Below are 16,815 nucleotides of genomic sequence, written 5' to 3'. Positions count from 1 at the left end.
CAAGTTACGATTAGCTGGTTTAACTAATAGGATTAAGCCAAACACTAAATTTAGCAAAAGTTCCCGAGCTAGGGATCAACATGGTTGCTGTGTACTAAATTTATTCATGCTTATATAGAACATTTCCTGTTTGTAAATGCTTTTAAAACTAGGTATGGACTTTGTAAGTTTGCATGTAACATCTTTTTAGAAGCCAACTCTACAGTTCGGCATTAGTCTCTATTTTCACTGGGTATTTGTTTATTCCCAAAGTCATGTTCCAGTAATTAAATGCATATTAATAGCTAACAGGTTAACTGAAAATGTAAAATTCTCTTTTTATAAAAACATTCCAATTCATCAGAAGTATCTTCTTTCATGAAATTCATTATTAGGTCAATGAGTTTTAAAAATACTGATAAACAATTAAGAGGCTTCATTTATAAAATAGAACCAACTGAAAGGGAAAGATCATATAGGACTTCCATTCTGAAAATAATAGGTAAAATACCAATATCTGTATTATATTAACCAGTTCAAAAAATTCTCCAACCCATCTCTTGAAAACCCCTTGCTAAGAGAATTCCACCCATTCTGAGTCCTACTGAGCTTCAAAATTTCTAAGAAAAACAGACTTCATGACTTGGTCAATTTTAATCCTATCCTCCTTTAAACCATATTGCATCTAGACCAGGCTAGCCACTGTTTTACAAACCTTTCGAGATAGCTGTTTCTAAAACCTTAAGCCAGCAAGCAGAGAACAGAAAAGAATTTAAGAGAAAGGTATTTTTTAGTTCTCCTGAGAGGGAGAACCTTTTTAAAAAAGACACTGGTTCACAAGAATTCTATTTTGGGGTGCCTGGGTGGCTCAGTCAGTTAAGCATCCAATTCTTGCTTTCAGTCCAGGTCATGATCTCCAAGTCCATGAGTTGGAGCCTCACATCCTGCTCTTTGCTGACAGTGCAGACAGAGCCTTCTCTCTTTCTTCCTCTGTCCCTCCCATGTCGCTCTCTCTCAAAATAAATAAATAAACTTTTAAAAAATTCTGTTTTGCAATAAATTGTAGTCTCAGCTGTGAGCAGAAAAGCAAGTATGAGTTTGAAAGGGAGATAATGAAGGAACCTATCTTAAGAATAAGACTATGCAAAGAGTAAAAATTCTATAGAAACTAGAGAGAAAGTAAACAAATGTGGGTAGTATTTCCAAGTCATTTACCGAGTGATTTTTTTTTTTTTGGAAGGACATAACCTATTTGCACAAAGGGTTAACCAATATGACATTATTTTAAAAAGGAAAACATTTTACACTAGAGATTGGAGAATGGATTACACTTGAAAAGGTACACCTAAAAGTACAAAGCTGCAGCACAGTAAGATCCTGCCTCTGAAGACTGAGTAACAATCACTGTCCCTGCCCATGAGGGCTTCAAATTTAAATTTGGGGCAACAAATGTTAACAAGAAACTCTGGTGCAAAATGATGATGTGCTGCTAGAGAAATACACAAAGTTCTTCTATGATCATGGAAAAAAGAATCAAGAGAGGTTTCCCAAAAGAGTTGACATGAGCTGGGTCTTACCATGCAAAGGTGGTGTTTACTGTTTACTTTACCAAGTAACAGTAATAAGGTAAGAGTCTTCAGGCACTGTCACAAAGAACATGCTGAAGAACACTTAAGTTTGACCAGAAGGTGCATGGTAAGAACAGGCAAACATGAGCGGGTGGGTAGGACAGTGCCAGCCTAGGCTGGGCCTTGCACATGACGTTTAAGGAGACAAGGCAATACCTCCCTGGGCAATCAGGCAGCAACCAAGTATTCTAAGCAGACAAGCTACATGATCTAGGTGTCTTCTAGAGAGATCACTGACTACCTGGCCGACCAAGGCTACTGCAATAGTCCAGGTGAAAGTCTGGACTAGAGAGACTTGCAATTAATCAAGTTCACAATGAAATAATGAGGACCTGAAGTGAGGTGGTAGCAATAGGAATACAGGAGAAATAGAGTAACAGAATTTGATACCTGGATGCTACAGGTGGGTGTCTTAAAATGATGTCTACAGAGGCGCCTGGGAGGCTCGGTTGGGCGTCCGACTCTTGGTTTAGGCTCAGGTCATGATCTCACGGTCCATGAGTTCAAGCCCCACATTGGGCTCTGCGCTGACAGTGTGGAGCCTGCTTGGGATTCTATCTCTCCCTCTCTCTCTGCCCCTTCCCCCACAAAAGTAAATAAACTTAAAAAAAAAAAATGATGTCTACAGATTGGTGGCTATATAGGTGGCAATGCCATCTTCAGAGGAAAACTAAATAGAAACAATATAAATGTGGAGTTGGAAAAGATCTGAGTCATGTGCAACTGTGCTATGTAAACTCAGGGTGGGAATGTAAACTCTAAGCCTCATTTCATTATCTGAAATGGAGATATATATCATAAATTTAAAGCGATGAAATGAGACAATGCATGAAATGGGCTTAATATAGTGCCTACTATACATTAAATGCCCATTAAATGTTGGCCCTTATCAGCATAATTATTAGGTAGGTTGGGGCCAGGTTCCTGATGAAACCTTCGATGAGCTGTGTGTGTCCCACACGTCTTCCTGTTACCTAATGAAGCTCGTTCTAGGTCTTACAGTTACAGTACCTAACTCACTCAATTACGGTTTGTTCAATAAATGCTAAGCATAAAAAAGTGTAGGGGCACCTGGGTGGCTTGGTCGGTTAAGCGTCCGATTTTGGCGCAGGGTCATGATCTTGCGATGGTTCGTGAATTCGAGTCCCGCGTTGGGCTCTGTGCTGACAGCTCAGAGTCTGGAGCCTGCTTCCGATTCTGCGTCTCCCTCTCTCTGCTCCTCCCCCACTCATGCTCTCTCTCGCTCTCTCCCTCTCTCAAAAATAAATAAAGCTTAAAAGAATTTTTTTAAAAAGTGCAAATTACTCCTGCTGTATTAGAACCAAGCTTTGCCTTGAGGCAGGACCCAGGATTAACTATTGCAGAAATACAAACTTTGTAAAAATAAGAAACAGAAGCATCAGAGTCATTCTTTTAATTAAAAGATGTAACAAAGACTACCACTAGGACTGCAGCACACCTGTCTGTAGTTAAAACACCTTCCACACCAATGTTTTGATAGAAAGCCTGTATCTTAAGAATCCTTAATAGGAGATTAACTGAATCTAGTTTTGGTCAGTCTGAAAGTTTAATTTTTTAGACCGGGAAAAACAGAACAAAGATTTTTAAGTCCACAAATGAAGGATTTCAAAATAAAAACACTAACTATTATCTTTTTTTTTTTTAATTTTTTTTTCAACGTTTATTTATTTTTGGGACAGAGAGAGACAGAGCATGAACAGGGGAGGGGCAGAGAGAGAGGGAGACACAGAATCGGAAACAGGCTCCAGGCTCCGAGCCATCAGCCCAGAGCCTGACGCGGGGCTCGAACTCACGGATCGCGAGATCGTGACCTGGCTGAAGTCGGATGCTTAACCGACTGCGCCACCCAGGCTCCCCCTAACTATTATCTTAAATAAGGAAACTTCAGCTATACATACTCTTGCCAAAAAAAAAAAATTTTTTAATTTTTTTTTAATTTTTTTTTTAACACTTTATTTTTGAGACAGGGAGAGACAGAGCATGAACAGGGGAGGGTCAGAGAGAGGGAGACACAGAATCTGAAACAGGCTCCAGACTCTGAGCTGGCAGCACAGAGCCTGACACGGGGCTCGAACTCACGGACCGTGAGATCATGACCTGAGCCGAAGTCGGCTGCTTAACCGACTGAGCCACCCAGGCGCCCCTCTTGCCAAAAAATTTTAACACATAAAGCCTTCCTATTCCTATTCAAATTCTGAAATATACAAATATCTACGGACATTATCTTGGAATAGAGGAGTGAGACATTACAAATAAATTATTTTCCATATACTTTTAGACAAGTAATTTGGCATCATGGTATTTAAGTCATTTCATTATTATAAACTGTCAAAACTGACACAAATCACAGTATTTTACAACTGGAGGAGACACAGAAATCATCTAGTTCTGCAAATTTCAGGGAACTTCAACTTATTGCAACTCAGTTTAAAATCCCAATCTGTTATCTGTACATACATAATGTCTTACAATGTGATATTTTTAAAGCTTTCATTCACAACTGCAGTAAGCAGAAAACTGTGTACAGTGAAACTTCTAAGACATCCTAAGCATTGAGAAAAAACAAGACTCTTTGAAACATAATTCCATCAAATTTCAGTCTGTCTGGACAGCCAAATTCCACAATCCTCATAACCTTCCAATAAAGAAAAAAACAAAACCAAACACTAATTGCAGAATTTCATGTTGCTAAGATTCACCTAGATCAGTAAGTAAGTTCTCCGTGTAGAATTCTGATGGGTTTTTTGTATATGATTTATAGGTTGGGTAGACCAGAGAGGAGGCATTGTCAGGCACATCCTGCGGGGCCAAAAACAAAAACAAAAACAAAGGGCAGAGAAAAAATCAGGGGGCAAAGAACACTACCTACCCACCTCCCCCTATTATCTATCACTCCAGTCCTGAGCATCAAAATGTAATTCCCCTTCTTATAAATTCACTTCAATGATGCACACCAAAAGTACATGCCAGGATAAGCTGACAGTTTATGGTCATACATTTTGTCCCAGAGTACACAACAAATTATGTCCTGTGAGTGACTTCTTTAATTTTCTTAACTGGAGGAAAAAACCACAAATAAAGACAGCAGTACATACCAGGATAGCAGAATGTACATAACAGAACACAGATGCTGAACGTCTAATGATATGTGTGCTCCATCAGACCCTGCTCAGGAGACAGATACCTTCCGCTGCACCACTGCCTTGGGAGAGTCAATAATTCACAAACTCACTGCTGCTTCTGACCACTGATTTTAATGGTGGCATGGCATGTTCTTTCAAAGAATTGTGTAATTTTCTGAATGAGTCAAGCGATGAACAGTACTTCAAAGGTGATTTTATGGCAGTCAGCACATACTGCATATTCTCGGCCCATTTTTATGGGCGTATTTGACCAAGAGACAGACTGAAAAACATCACAACAAGCAAAATAAATCACCCAATCTATACAGACTTATGGTAACTTTTTACATCATAGGTGATATGATTAACCTAATAATCTCAGGATAATTCTAAGCAAAGCAGCTATTCAGCAAACATTATATTATGGCCCTTTTCTAATTTTAACGGCCCTGGAAAAGGCTGACATGTTCTCCCGTGAGATGGCAAAGGTGAAGGGAAAGAATTAAAAGAATGCAGTTAAAATACTTTGGTACTATATTAATTTGTCCATTTAATTATGTCACATTTCTATTTCTTCCATTCTACTAACTGGGTAGGAAATCAAGTAAGTTACTTCACTTTTCTGAGCCCCAACTTCCTTAACTGTGGAAACTGGAATAACAACTTTATCTCAGGATTGCTTTGAGTATTACATTGGGAAAACGGACATAAAAAAGGTATGGAAAATGTAAAGTGCTATGCAAATATAAAGTATTTGAATATATCATCTTAAGATTTACAGTCTAAATGTTCAAGTGCCTGGTGCAATACACTCTACATGAGGGCTCAAATATTTGTCCATTTATTCAATCATCATTTAAAACTTAGGTCCCAAAAATTCAATTCTGGAACACAAAGACCACCTCATGTACTACTTATGTATTTTTCAGTAGTAACATTAAGAAATCAGTTTTGCCTAGGGGCACCTGGGTGGCTCAGATGGTTAAACGTCCAACTTCAGCTCAGGTCATGATCTCACGGCTTCTGAGTTCGAGCCCCATGTTGGGGTCTGTGCTGACAGCTCAGAGCCTGAACCTCTTTTGGATTCTGTGTCCCTCTATCGTGCTGCTTCTCCCCCACTCATACTCTGTCTCTCTCTCTCAAGAATAAATGAAACATTAAAAAAAAAAAATTAAAAAGAAATCAGTTGTGCCTTTAGAATGAGTCATTCGATCCAATCCAATCCAAATCAACGTTTTGTTTTTTTGTTTTTTTGTTTTTTTTACAATATGTATTCTGTGCTAGGTCCTGCGCCAAGTTGCTACATACAGTAACTCACTCATTTAGTACTTATAATACCCCTGTGGAGAAGTTACCATCCACAAATGAAAAATGAAAGCACAAGTTTAAGTAACATGCCCAAGGACATAAGGTTAGCAAATGACAGAGCTGGTGTTAGTTGAACTTAGGTAGGACACCAAAACCTTGGCTCTCAACTACTACTACTAACTCTCCAATATGGTAGCCACATGTGGCTACTGGGCACTTGAAAGCTGGCCAGTCTGAACTCAACTGTGCTGTAATTACAAAATGCACACCAGATTGCGAAGACCTAGTATGATAAAAAGAACACAGAAAGTCTTACTGCAATTTTATGTTGATTACATGTTGAAGCGGTAGTATTTTAGATAAAACAGATTAAACAAAATAAATTCTTAAAATTAATTTCACCTGCTTTTTACTCTCTCACTGTGGCTAGCAAAGTTTAAAATTTCATGTGGCTTGCAATGCATATACTTACATTGGACAGCATTGATTCAGAACATCATACAAAACATTTCTAATACAAAAAGCACAAAAGAGCTTTAAATTTACAAACACAACATGTTTTAGAGTACAAATATACTCTTCAATCTCAGCTAATAGCTGTTTTAATACTAAATTAGTGTAACCAATATAAAAAAAACCTTTATATAATCTCTTAATGTGAATTATTATTTAAATTTTATTCCAGAATTAGATTTTTTAAATTTCCCATTATGAAAATTGCTTTTTCCAACTGCAAAAGTGGTATCAACTCATCTATACTATAGAAATTATAGAAAAGCACACACACAAAAGAATCCATCATCTTACCAGTCAGAATATTTTAATCATTACTTCCAGGTATATATATCAAATGATATGAAATACTGAAGTGCGATCATATGGTTTTATCATTTTGAAACTCGTTTTTCTAATATATTACGAACATTTCCTTTTATTACATATTCTTTCTAAAACTTAACTTTTTTATTTTGAAATAGTTAGACACACAGGATGTTGCAAAAATAGTATGAGGTCCCATATAACTTTCATCCAGTTTCCATACAGGGTCGCATCTTCTGGATTATATATAGTACAACATCAAAACCAAGAAACTGGGTACTGGCATGCGTGTGTGTGTGTGTGTGTGTGTGTGTGTGCGCGCGTGCATGCGCAGTTCCATGCCACCTTTTCACAAGTGTATATTCATGTAACCACCAACACAGTCAAGATTAGATTTCATCAACACACAACTTTCTGTCTTGCTACCTCTTTACCCATCTTCCTCCTTTCCCACCAGCCCTAACCCTTGGCAACAACTAATCTAATTTTGTTATTACAAAAATGTTAATGGGCTCCTAGGGTATGTGATCTTCAGAGATTGGCTTTTTTCACTCAGCATCAGATAACTGAAATTGGTGCCAGTTGTTCTATTTATCAAGAATTTGTTCCTCCTTAATTGCTAAATAGTATTCCACATGGTATGGATGTACCCCTCGTCTACTGAAGGACATTTATATTATTTCCAGTTTTAGGCTATTACAAATAAAGCTGCCGTGAACATTTGTGAACAGGTTTTGTGTGAACTTAAGTTTACATTTCTCTGGGACAAATACCCAGGAATGCAACTAGTAAGTCATACAAGTATATGGTTGATTTTGCAATAAACTGCCAAACTATTTTTCAGAGTGGTTTTATCATTTTACATTCCCACCACAAATGTATAAAAGACCTCCAAACATTTTTTGAGCTACAAAATATTTACTGATATTCCATATTTTTTTTTAATAATTCGCTGCTGATTCCTATGTAGGTAATTTTCTTCCTCTTTTTTTTTTTTTTTTTTTTTTTTAAACTTGTAGCAAGAATTGCTACTATCAAACTCCACTTACTGGGCCAGAGACCCTTGTGGTATTAGGGAAAGACTTGCCCCTCAGGTAGCACACTACCTACATTTGTGAGTTTATCATCCAGTCATTTTGTTACAATACTGATGTAATTAATATGTTTACACAAATATTTTTACATGCAGATCACACAAATTCCTAGAAGGTGAATTGTTTGGTCTCAGGGTACAAATATTATTATTTTTAAAATATAACTTATTTACATGCAACACCCAGTGCTCGTCCCAACTAGTGCCTTCCTCAGTACCCATCACCCACTTTCCCCTCTCCCTCACCCCTAATCCACCCTCAGTTTGTTCTCTGTATTTAAGAGTCTCTTATGGTTTGCCTCCCTCCCTCTCTGTAACTATTTTTTCCCTTTCTCTTCCCCCATGGTCTTCTTTTAAGTTTCTCAAGATCCATATATAAGTGAAAACATAGGATATCTGTCTTTCTCTGACTTACTTCACTTAGCATGACACCCTCCAGTTCCATCCATGTTGCTACAAATGGCATGATTTCATTCTTTCTCATTGCCAAGTAGTATTCCATTATATATATAAACAACATCTTCTTTATCCATTCATCAGTGGATGGACATTTAGGCTCTTTCCGTAATTTGGCTATTGTTGAAAGCACTACTATAAACACTGGGGTACATGTGCCCGTATGCATCAGCACCCCTGTTATGTCACGGTACAAATATTAAAGGCATGATACCAACTGCCATAATGGCCTTCAGAAAATTTAAATCAACTTACTCAGCCACCAAGTATCTGTGAGAACACCCAATTCTTCCTAGACTCACCAAAAAATTTTTAATCTTTAAAATGAGATTTCCCAAAAATGCTTTTTTGTATTTATTTAACTAATGGGAAGGTGATACATTTCTGTTTCCTGACTTAATTTGTGTTCTTTTATAAACTACCTATTTGTGTTCTTTGCCAACATTTTACTGAAATGCGGGTTTACTATAAAACTTAGTTCTATCGTATGTTGCAAAGAAATAGTTTAAAATACGTATATCTGAGGGCGCCTGAGTGGCGCAGTCGGTTAAGCGTCCGACTTCAGCCAGGTCACGATCTCGCGGTCCGTGAGTTTGAGCCCCGCGTCAGGCTCTGGACTGATGGCTCGGAGCCTGGAGCCTGTTTCCGATTCTGTGTCTCCCTCTCTCTCTGCCCCTCCCCCGTTCATGCTCTGTCTCTCTCTGTCCCAAAAATAAATAAACGTTGAAAAAAAAATAAGATAAAGTACGTATATCTGAAATTCAATGCACGTGTTAATAGTGCAAGACAATATCTGATTTTACAATGAAAAAAAGATGCAAGTTTAGTTGATATGACTCCCCAATTTATTTGTAAGTATTCCTATATTACATACAACGTACTGGTTAAAAAAAAAAAATCATCTCCAATGCCAATTCTAGATTAAAAACATGGCTCGGCTGGTTAAGCGTCCAACTCTTGGTTTCAGCCCAGGTCATGACCTCAGTTTGTCAGTTCAAGCCCTGCAAAGGGCTCTGCATTGACAGTGCAGAGCCTGCTTGGAATTCTCTCTCTCTCTCTCTCTCTCTCTCTCTCTCTCTCTCTGCCCCTCCCTTGCGTGTGCATTCTCTCTCTCCTGCTCTCTCTCTCAAAATAAGTAAATAAAACAGTATAGAGCTGTGGCCTTCTAATAAAAGTTAAAATAAATAAAAAAAATGAATGTTGATCAATTCTCTTAAATTCACTCTGAAATGCCAAGACATAAATTTTCCATAGCAAACATCAAGAACTATCTCCAGCTTCATTAAAAAACATGGCTGGCTTCTCTTTAGGAGAATTTAAGGTCATCCAACCAGCGCTTCTCAAGTGCTTCCCAGACCAGCACAGCAGTATCAGCATCACCTAGGACCTTCTAAGAAATGCAAATTCACAGGCCCTACCCCAGACCTACTCAATATAAATCCAGGGGGTGAGGGAAGGAACAGGGAATCTAGCAATGTGTTTCAACAAGCTTTCAGGTGATTCTGATACATAGTGAAGTTTGAGAATCACCACTGTCAACAAATTTAATATAAAAACACGGAATCTCGATTGCCTTGTATCCATATTCTTTTAAATGGAGGACTTGGGCAAAGTTAATCATGCCACAGATATTACAAATTCATTGACAGATTTTCATTCTTCCCCAAATTAAAACAATCCAGAAAGAAAACTGTAAACTGAATGTTAGCTTTATTTCCTGCAAAAAGGAATCCTAAAAACCATTAAGTGTTCACAAAAAATTTCCCTTAGAAGAAACATCCAAAATGAACCATATAAACTAACAGGTCAGAATATGTGTCTTTCAAACCAGAAACTCAACTAGTTTTGTACCATACACTGCCTGACTTTCCCACTCCTACGTCAACTATTCCCTATCACACTTCGACAATTCAGTGAACTAGCGTATTAGATCACACCTGGAAAACTAGTTACTCAAATATTTGTGGTCCAGTAAACAAATATATTGGTCAATAAATAAAAATAATTCTGCAAGGCAGTATATGGGTGATCCTTGTTTTTCTGTTTAGTCCCCAAAGTTTCTGTAGTAACTATGTATTACCACCTTCACGACGAAAATAAAGGAGAATCGTGACTGTAACTAATGATACAGGAGATGAACCTATAAAACACCCATATTATTAATTTTACCAATGTACTGATAATCTTTCCTTCCTTTATCTGTATGATTAAAAAATGTCCATGATGCTGGTAAACAAAATTCCAGCCTTCAAGTTTATTACAGTTCTCAATTAGAACTGAATATATATCCTAAGTATTAACCCAGTTACAAAGTTGTGTTACTATGGTAATTATTTTCTATCCACCTGGTTAAGTGTCCATCTCTCTTCAAGTAAGACTTCAGATGTGTTTGTTAGGCTTGGACAATCCAAGTATCCCAACCTCCAGGCAACAAAGAACGGTCCAAGAGCTGGGCAAGTGACAGGGGTCCTGATTCCTGCAGCTGACTCCGAGTTCAAATTATGTAAACCAGCAAAACTGTTTTGTTTTGACTTAAGGTTAGTTTGAGCTGAATTCTTTGTTCTTGAAACCTCGAATATTCCAGCAGCACTTAGGACATGACCAACTTTTAAAGGACTGTTTTGTAAAAGAATGAAGAGTGTGTAAACCTTATAACCTACATATGAAATGTTATCTTCTTAGAAAGCAGTAACCAAGTTTGTTTTCTCCTTGACTAACCAGCATGTACTAAGTTTTAAGATCCAATATGTGGTGATGAAACTGGCTACATCACCTTTCATTTCTTCTCCCTCCCAAAGGCTACTTCATCCTAAATTGTACAGCTAATGCTCTTAAATGATAAAGTTTTGAGTAAGGTTTTTCTTTTTACATATCCCTTCCACCAGTTTATTTCCTAACCAAAGGATAATTTAAATGGTTTTCAAAGTAGACAGGAGAGGGAAAGGAGAACAGCAATATCTAATCCTATTTACAAATTAAAATTGCACCTGTTTACCTTGTGATTTCAACTATCCATGATTTCTGAGTAACACTGCAGTTTATTTGCATTGCATTCACTGAGAATTCATCTTTGGCACAACAGTCTGTGTCAATCACTGTTTCAGCATGCAACTGAAATTGAAGCTAAATAAATGAAGTGAATGAGTCAAGACTTCAACAGAAGTAATTAACCCAAATTACTCAACAGAACAGTAATACACACTATGTAGAAGGTACAACTACCAACTTATAGGTATGTTAACACAACAGAACTTATACAAGGGACAGTGTAACATCAACAACACCCAACATGTTTTGAGTCTATTTTTAGACTGCCTTTAGGTGTCAGCTCTCACACACACCCATCTAGTTCCTTAAAATTGGTTTTGCACAACATGACTGATCCTCGGCCCCAGTGTCAGACTTTCATGACTTTGGGCTGCTTAAGTAACCAAATGGGCAACCAAAAAGAAGATTAAGAATCGCCACGGTTATTTTTTAGGTAAATGTGCTAATGCTCTGAAGCTCCAAACCACTCCAGGAAGTACTTTAAATGAACTGCCTACAGCCTCCAAGGCTGAAGTTCTGTGTTTAATTTCTAGTACACATTTAGAAAAACAAACCCAGAAAAACAGGAATACTACTTTTAAGGACACACTTTATCAAGACAACTTTCCCCTAAATCAATGAATTTCCCACACAAGACGCAAGACTAATGTGAAAGCATATCTATTACACAGAACCTTTAGCTGGGACAGTTTTAAAGGGAACTCCTTTTGAAAGTCCTAGACTTCATTTATTCTATATACACTTACTGAACCCCTGGCAACTGCCAGGCACTGGACTAGATTTTTAAAGAAAATAAAGCTGTGAAAAGAAATGATCCTGCCCTCAAAAAAGGTGAAAACCTAACAGAGGTGATCAAATAAAAATTCTGTTCAAGTGTTACAATGAGGTATACATGATTTGAAGGGTGAGGCAATCAAATAAAAACACTTCAAGTGTTACAATGAGGGGTACCTGACCGGAGAGTGATGGAAAGGTTTCCTGAGACGTCTAGAAGGACAAACAGAAGACAGGCAGGACACAGAAGGAAGGAAAAGCATTTCAGAAGAAAATCCAGAGGAAAGTAATGTGTGAAGGTATGGAAATGAGAGATCACGGTCCATGCATAGAAAATAAGCAGTTTGGCATAAAACACACACATGCTGTATGTGGAGGGAAGATGGGTGTGAGGTAGCAGGCAGTCGGCTTCCAGAAATCCTAAAGGAACATGAAAAGATTAAACCAGAAGCCCCTCGTGATGATCAGCATTTAGACTTATCTTAAAGGCAATAAATACTAGGAGAGAATTGAAGTTGACCAGGTGGAACGGCCTCAAAACAAGTTGGATTTGATCGTCATGGGTATGCACGCATGAGAGCAGGGATATGTATGGTTACTACATAGTATCTGCGAATTACCAGCCAGCCGGGAGAAGTTGAAAGGTATGGATGACATCTCAAGTGAGAGAAAAGCTTAAAAGGAGGTAGAGGGAACAAAGAACTTCTTTAAGCCTGTGCAACAAACTCTGCATCAATCACAGAATCATACAGTCCTCATTCAAATGCCAGATTCAGTGAAGCCTTCCCCAATGTACCCACACAGACTACCTCTACCATGGACTCATTCATTCCACGCATACCGTCACTGGGTGCTTTACACCACTGAAGATGTTACCTAACCTTTTCAACATGGTTGTTGGGGGTCCCTCAAAGGATGAATTTTCTGTTTACTTAACCAATGACTTGAAATATTATAAATGACTTATGAACACAACTGGATGTGAGGCAGTTTACTCCCTTTACGATCTGCAGGAAGTTCCACACACCAGGTTTTATCCTCTCACCTAATGTGTCAATTTACACCAGGTGAAAGAAGACAGCTGTGTTCAAGTATGTAGGTAATAGAAATCAAGAAGAGACCCTATCGCTAGAACGTCTCTAAGGGTCTACATGTAAAAAGCGGAGTTCCAGGGGCGCCTGGGTGGCTCAGTAGATTAAGCTTCCGACTTCAGCTCAGGCCATGATCTCACCGGCTCTGAGTTCCAGCCTGGAGACTGCCTTGGATTCTGTGTGTCCCTCTCTCTTTCTACACCTCCCCCACTCACGCTCGGTCTTTCTCTCTCAAAAATAAAATTAATAAAAAAAAAACTGAGTTCCAATATACTCTTAGGATAAAACAGCACTGATAAAATAAACAAGAACCACACAATAATATGGATGAATCTCAAAAACCCAGACCCATGGGCACCTGGGTGGCTCACTCAGTCAGTTTAGCATCTGACTCTTCGTTTTGGCTCAGGCCATGATGTCATGGTTTCATGGGTTCAAACCCCGCATCCGGCTCTGTGCTGGTAGTGCAGAAGTGCACACAACCATAGGACTCCACTCATAAAGATCAGAGACATGCAGAACTCCTCTGCAGCATTACAAATCAGGACAGTGGCTAAAGTGACTGTCAAGAGTGTAAGATGGGCTCTGGGGTCCTGACAATCTTCTGTTTCTGGGTACAAGTTACACGGATGTGTTCACCTTGGGAAAGTTCGTCAAGTTTTATTATTATGATTTGTGCACTTCTCTCTCTATATACTATAGTTCAAAAAGCTTACTTAAAAATAAACAGGTAAATGGCTCCCACCTGACTCAGTCAGTGGAGCATGCAACTTGATCTTGGGGTTGTGAGTTTGAGCCCCAAGTTGGGTGTGACTACTTAATTTATTTTTAAGATTTCATTTTTTAACAGGTTAAAAAAAAAAAAAAAAGAGCAACACTCATGATGGGGAGGATAAAGAGGTCACAAAGGAAAAAAGCCCTAGTGATGGAGCCAAAGAGAAAATGAGAGGCAGAAACACTAGAATGTTTTAGTTCAAGCCGTAAAGGAGACATTTAGAGATCCACTATTACCTAAAGTACTAATGAACTGAATTAGTGCCAACAACTTCCTCAAGTAGCTGTAGTTTACCAAAATAGTTTTTATTAGTCTTGGAATTTCTTCAGTATTTACAGAAGCACAGGACAAATGTATGCCACATGAATAATACATAACTGAATCCATTCAAACCTCCTATCCCAGTAACTAACAGGATATACTAACAAGTTTGCTGGCCTGGCTTCAATACGTGACATGCAACTAAGGAAAAGTTGAGTAGCCTGTGCACAAAGGTTCCAACTCTAAACTGTCCCCAACCCAATGAGCTAAATGGCACAGACTACAGAAATAACTCTCTCCTTACTCCAAAAGAAAGCAGCATGCATGCTGCCTAAAAAGACCAATGTGTTATCTCTACGTGGTCTAGAAAGTAGTCACCTGCCCCAGCTCTCATCACTCTATAGTTCCATACCCTGATCTAATTTCTCCCAAACGCTTGCCACGGGTCGAAATTGTATTTTATTTTCCTGTTTACTTATTTTCTCTTCCCCTCCATAGTATTTAAAAATTTTTTTTTCAACGTTTATTTATTTTTGGGACAGAGAGAGACAGAGCATGAACGGGCGAGGGGCAGAGAGAGAGGGAGACACAGCATCGGAAACAGGCTCCAGGCTCTGAGCCATCAGCCCAGAGCCCGACGCGGGGCTCGAACTCACGGACCGCGAGATCGTGCCCTGGCTGAAGTCGGATGCTTAACCGACTGCGCCACCCAGGCGCCCCCTCTCCATAGTATTTTAAACTCCACGAAAACAAGGACCTTGTCTGTCTTTCCACCACTGCACACCCAGAGCCCATGCGGCTGTGTGCTCAATAAAAACTTGTCAAATAACCACAACTACCCAGGTAATTTACTTTAAGGTCACCAAGTATACATAAGATCAAGTCGGTACCAATAAATCAGTAAGTCCAACGTAATAGCAAATAACAAAATAAATTATCACTGTTTCTGGGTAAGAGTGATCATTAAAACTCTACCAGCTTTGAGGCTGAAAGGTTTCCTAAGGTTTGATGGTTTGGAAGACAGGTAATTTTTCCATATATTTTATGGAGAAATTTTATGAAAGACAAATACTACGGCAAAACCAATGTGACCTAAGGAGCAAAACCACTGTAGTGGGTGAAAGCACAGGGAAGAGTTAGGTACACCCCACCCCTGCTTTCTGGGAGCTTTCCTATCTGAACATTACCTCAGGGTGATGTAGTTTTGAAGATCAGAACTTTCACTTATCGCTAATTATGTGTGTTTACCTCTAAAACTTCACAATAGTGAAGTACTTCACAACTATTCAAGGGATGTTGAGTTGTTAGGCTATCTGAAGTTATGGAGAGAAAATGTCCATATTTATAACTGCAAAGAATGAGGGAGCTCCTATACAAGGAGAACATTTTACAAATAACACAGCTGAGTACCAACCTCTAATTCAATATCCTAAGTACCGACTTTTTTTTTTAAGTGACATAATCTTACTACACATCTAAAGTAAATTCCTCACTTCTACTTGCCTATCTATAAAAGCTCTAAAAAGAGTACACTTTTCAGAGGGATGGTATTTAAATAAACAGGATTTGAACACAACATCATGATACAATCTGGCACTGAAGACTAGCAAAGTTCTAAATCTCTGCTAATACCCAAAGCAAAAGTTTACCAGTTTTCGAGCGTGACTTAAGCAGCAGCTGGTCAAAATGCAGCACTATGATCAAAAGAAAAACCATTGATCAGCGAGAGTTGCAGTGGTGTCTCGGCGACCTGTACTTTCCAACCAAGACATCGCTGCATTTCCAGCAATAGTAGACCGAAGCAAAACACATTTCATTTATCACCAAGTCTAGGAAGTTACTCTGCTCAACACTCAAGAAATTCCACTTAAGAGAATAATCAGGTAAATGCGTTAATTTGCAGGGTTTTTTCCTTCTAAAAGCTGGAGGTATCAACTTTCATGAGACTGGCAAAGTAGGTTGGGAAATCCTACTTTATCTCCTATTTACCACCTACGACAGGGATAGTGTTTCCTCCCCACCCACCGCCACCTTACAGACACACTCTTTTATTTCCTATGTTGAAAGGCCTAAGCCCTTAGAGAGCTCAGCATGGTGAGGAGGCAATCTTCCAGTGCTCTTATGACATATCACAGAACAGGCAGAAGAAAACCATGTGATGTGATGAAAATCTTAAACTAGTTTGTGGTGATGCGAAAATCTAAAATCTAGTTTGTGGTGATGGCAGCAGAAGTCTTTAAAATAACTAAAGTTCAATGAATCATACACTTACAATTAGTGAATTGCATAGTATGCAAATCATACCCAGTAAAGCTCTAAAAAATGAAAACAGAGTGCGACGATATAGTTAGAAAAAGGAGCGTATACGGAGACCCTCCATATAACTGAGATATCCAAAATATAGATCTCTACTGCCCGCTGAACTTCCAAGCAGCCTAGT

General features: G+C 38.6%; 1 protein-coding gene and 1 pseudogene across 1 annotated transcript in view; both read right to left on the bottom strand.

Annotated features, from left to right (window-relative positions):
* RYBP (RING1 and YY1 binding protein) overlaps window positions 1–16,815 on the bottom strand; it is an 82,047-nt gene that overhangs the window by 61,045 nt on the left and 4,187 nt on the right. The gene's annotated exons all lie outside the window — the stretch shown is intronic.
* On the bottom strand, window positions 7,889–8,045 carry LOC121041406 (uncharacterized; annotated as a pseudogene).

Source organism: Herpailurus yagouaroundi, unplaced genomic scaffold (genome assembly GCF_014898765.1).
Source record: "Herpailurus yagouaroundi ecotype Mexico unplaced genomic scaffold, PumYag 183, whole genome shotgun sequence".
Taxonomy (NCBI): domain Eukaryota; kingdom Metazoa; phylum Chordata; class Mammalia; order Carnivora; family Felidae; genus Herpailurus; species Herpailurus yagouaroundi.
The sequence above is the reverse complement of the archived record's forward strand: the minus strand, read 5'-3'. Positions and strand labels throughout refer to the sequence as shown.